This window comes from Arachis ipaensis, chromosome B03 (genome assembly GCF_000816755.2).
Source record: "Arachis ipaensis cultivar K30076 chromosome B03, Araip1.1, whole genome shotgun sequence".
Taxonomy (NCBI): Eukaryota; Viridiplantae; Streptophyta; class Magnoliopsida; order Fabales; family Fabaceae; genus Arachis; species Arachis ipaensis.
The window spans coordinates 133,510,896-133,515,983 of NC_029787.2; positions in this window are offsets into that span (position 1 = coordinate 133,510,896).

Consider the following 5,088-nt stretch of genomic DNA (forward strand, 5'->3'; position numbering starts at 1 on the left):
CCAAAAAACATGAATACAACCAGAACAGCATATTACTTATTTGTATTGTAAGTGGTATCAAATGAAATAACATCTCGAAAATACTCACAGGTAGTCCTACTTCTTGCGTCGACCCAAAAAGCAATCTTAATTGATAGATCAACCTCAAGTTCAAGCTCGAAAAAGAAATGATGATTCTTTTCTTTATTCTTAATAAGTATTTTCCAAATTTTTTTGCATCCTCTAGATTCGAAACATTTCGCACTTCTCTCATGATGTAATTTCTCACATCTTTTTCAATAAAACTTAATTTACGATGACCCCGTGTTACTGCGACAAATGATTGATATGTTTTGCTTGATCTAATTCCAGCTTCCTCGTTATTCTCTATTATACATCATACAGACATGCTTAATTGCCTGTATTGTTTAAGCATCTATACTTGATTTGGACAGCACGAATGTGAATGATGTAATACAACCGTTGAAATGAGTCAAACACCAATGTCCTTCAATATATGTATATAAATTCTTGCAGGACAATTTAATCCAGCTGAGGGATTTGTCTTCTTAGTTGGAGATATGTTCGATTTCCATTTTTCCTATCTGGTACATGTAATCAATTAGCTCTTAATTTTATTTCCATTTTTATTTGTGTTCCGAATTTTCGTAGAAAACTTGCAAGTTTAGAATAATCTTTGTAGAATTTTTCAGCTTCTTCAAGTGTGTTAAAAGTCATCCTAACTTTTGGAACAAGCTACTCATCAACATCACACAGAAACTGAAAATACATCGAAATCGTGCCAAAATACACCATATTAGAATCTAAAATACACCGAAACTTTTAACGAAATAGATTCATCAAAATAATAAAATCAGATTCAAAATTCGTACATTACATTCAAATTCAAACCAGCCATCAACCATGAACAAGAATTTTCACAAACAAAAAATTATTCAACTACAAAACCATAAACAACTAATAAACTACATTAACTAGATTCAACATACACCTCACCACTCGATTTGATTCAAACCAATAGTACAATTCAGCCTGGTTCAACTAAAAGTTTGAACTTAAAACTACACTGAAAGATTACCAAAATGCACCAATTTATAAATAGAAATACACCGAAACAAGAACGGAACAGATTTATCACAATAATAATTCAGATTCAAAATTTCTATATTACATTCAATTCAAACCAACAACCATGAACAACAATTTTCAAAGACAAAAACAACATTATTCACCTATAGAATTATAAACTACTAACGAACTAAATTAACTAGAATAAAACTAGACTTCAGCCACTTGATTTGATTTAAAACAATAATCCACTTTGCTTTGGTACGATTGACAGTCTGAACTTGAATCATTCATTATATTCGACAATGAAATACCTATTCAAACCTGATTTCACAGCTTGATTTAAAAAACTTTGATCCAAATCTTCAAATCAGATAAAAGAGCATTGAACTTGAACGAAGAGAATGCAGAGAACAAAGAGAACATAGAGAAGGAAGAGAAACACAGAGAACACAGAGATGGAATAGAATGTAGAGACGCAGAAAACACTGAGAAAATTTGAGAAAGGAAATGAAATCCACATGAACAAGGCAGTTATATATTTGCACGTTGAGTCAAAAGTTTGTTAGAAGTAGTGGCACATGGAGGTGAATTAGGTCAAAGCTACTTGGTTGAACTTGGTTGGTTAAATGACTTGGATGTAGAGATTAATTCATATAATTACATATTCATTATATTTAAATTCGTCTCTTAATTTTCTAAAAATTCAGCGGTGATACATAAAATGCTTTCCTTGTCCCCCAATGTCGGTTCTTCGGTTGTGGCTCGGTCCTAGCATAGCTCGATATACCTGAACATGAAGACGAAGAACTTCCACTTGAGTTAATACTCAAAATGGCTCCTGAAATTTGGCATCAGCCTCAATTTGGCCTCGAAGTTTCAATTGACCCAAATTGAACCTCCAAATTTCAAAAGTCTACTCACGTTAACTCTTCCGCTTATTTCTGTTAACGGCATGCCTAGTTAGAACGTTAAGTGACACGTTGGCAGTTACTAAACGATGTCGTTTTAGTGTTGACACCTAATCCCTCCTAAAACGACACCGTTTGAGACAATAAGGAGTTAAAATACAAATCTACCTCAATTTTGACGATCAAAACACTGAAATAGAGAGACTCTTCTTCTTCATTCTCCCGCATGCACAATGGTGAGAAAGATCAATGCCGCTACTGTAGGTGTTCGATGAAACTCAATTTGGTCGTTCCCTTTTGCTAGGGCGAGAAAAAAGAATCTACTGCAAACAATTGTTTCTTCGCAAAAGGTTAGTAATGGAACCACTGTATATATGGGTTAAATGCTCTATTTTGCATGTTTCTCTTAGTTGAAGTTTGTTGGCCATTGATTTGTATTGTATTTAATGACTATCTGAATCGGTGCATTGTGAAAGTAGCTAGTTTTATTTAATGAACCTGCTCTGTTAAGATGTTTTTTATTTGGCTATGATAATGATAACCCATGGAAGACTAAGAGTGAAGCCAATATTATATGAATGCAGTGCTTCTTATTACTATATGACAAGTTTATTACTATAATGTATTTTTGAAAAATTGATATATATGATAGGTTGGTTAATTAATCTTATTTGCAGATTTTTAATATAGTAAAGCTATGTCATGTTTATGTTTGAGATTCACCATTCCGTTATGCAAAGTCTCTTCCATTATCATAAACACCATAGTAAAAAAAAACATATTTATAATATACTCAGTTAATTTGTAAGTTCATTCACAATTTTTCACTTTTAATTTGTAAATTACATAATTTAAAAAAATATATTTGTAATATAATTAACTAAATTTTATTCATCACTTTTCTACACTTAAGACATAGCCAACAATTACAACCACAAACAAAACAATAGAAGAATTTAAAATACTATTCTATTCTTTTGAATTTCTAATTTCAGCTTTCATTGTACTAATCCTCCAACCCATATTTATCTTCCAATGCTCAACACTATTTTCATCTTCATTTCTTCCACCAATGCCTTCTTCTTTCTTACCATTTGTCCACAAAAATGTTCACACCATCTCTTTCCAAAGGTCTGTCACAACAAAAATCACAAAAACAAATTAAGCATACATTATAAAAAGAAGAGGTAAATTCCAGAAAGAAGCAATCCAAGAACTTACATTATAATTTGGGCATCTAAAAAAAGGTTTCTCTGAATTTGCTTCTGTTCCTGACCAGCGAAGAACAGGACGCATCCCACAATTGCACCAGTGTGGAACCTTTCCAGTTCTAGCTCGATTTGGGTTCCTTGCCACACTTCCATGTGAACGAGATCTACTGCAGCTCCCAGAACCTTGGCTGGTACTCTTGAGCATCTTCTCTAACACCCAAACAATGATCTTAATTTGGAAATTTAGCTCTCATTGTTAGGGTTTTAAGTTCATTAAAAGGGACTAAATTGAGCCTATCACAATTTTGGACATGTTAAATAAGTGTTAGCAAGCCATCTACCATCTAACGTGTCACTTAGTGTTCCATCTAGGCACCCTGTTAACAGATATAGGCGGAAAGGCAAACATGAGTAGACTTTTAAAATTTTGGATTTAATTTTAGTTAATTGAAACTTCGAGGGCCAAATTGAGATCGAGGCTAAATTTTAGAGGTCATTTTGAGTATTAACTCATTTTCACCTATGTCCACAACCTCAATGTAAAGCTTCGAATCACTTTTTGTATCACAATCTTCCCATGCACTTCGAATATAACTAGAACATGTTCATCATCTTTAAGCCAAAATGCTTTATAATGCACTCTTTGACTTTCATTAATAATAAATAGAAATTGATATTTTTTTTATGTGTTTCTTCCCCATCCAATAAATCTATGTTCACCAGAATCAAACTTTTTAATTGTACTCAATCAACGACGGTAACTATCATGTTTGCGTTACAACTCGATAATTGCCTTACAAAAGATGCACCATCATTGTTATGTCTAATTGTTGCATTCGAATAAATAATAATAGAGTAAGGTATCGTTTTTGTCCCCAACGTTTGGGGTAAGTCCCAAAGTTGTCCCTAACGTTTTAATCGTCCTATTTAAGTCCCTAACATTTCAAAACTGACTCAATGTTGTCCTGCCGTTAGGGATCCGTTAACAGAATTGACAGCGGGACACAATTGAGACGATTTTGAAACGTTAGGGACTTAAATAGGACGAAAACGTTGGGGACAAAAATGATACATAGAAATAAATTTTAATTTTATCCTTCAATAATATCAATTTTTTACTATATATAGTATTCAATTATTTTTTTATCACATTTAAGTAAATTACACTTAATCATATTACTTTTATTTTAAATAAATTATTTTTTTATAATTTTACTCTTAAAGATTAATTTATTTAGATGTAATTAAAAAATAATTGAATACTATGTACAGTAAAAAAAATAATATTATTGAAAGATAAAATTAAATTAAAATTTATTTTTATGTATCGTTTTTGTCCCTAACGTTTTTGTCCTATTTACGTCCCTAACATTTTAAAATCGTCTCAATTTTGTCCCGTCGTCAATTCTGTTAACGGATCCTTAACGGTAGGACAACATTGAGTCAATTTTAAAACGTTATGGACTTAAATAGGACAATTGAAACATTAAGGACAACTTTAGAACTTACTTCAAATGTTAATGACAAAAACGATACTTTACTCATAATAATATTAATGTGTTAAGTTATTATTTTGTGATAATTTTAAGGAAAAAAAAGTGAAGAATGAGAGATAGAAATGAAAAAAATGATAAATAAAAGTGTGTGATTGTGATAAATTTGCTATCATTGCCTTAAAAAAAATTCCATAATTTTACTAGCTGTCGAGGCAAAAACACAACATTATTTTTGCGGTAAAAAAAAAGGGAAAATGTTCTCTGTCAGCATCTGCAAAAATTTTGTAATTTACTTTTTTGTTTTTTAACCAAACAAATCAAAACTAAATATTCAAAACGGTAAGATTCTGTATTTTGATTTAATTGAGTAAATAATTAATATATTTAATTTAATAAAAAAAA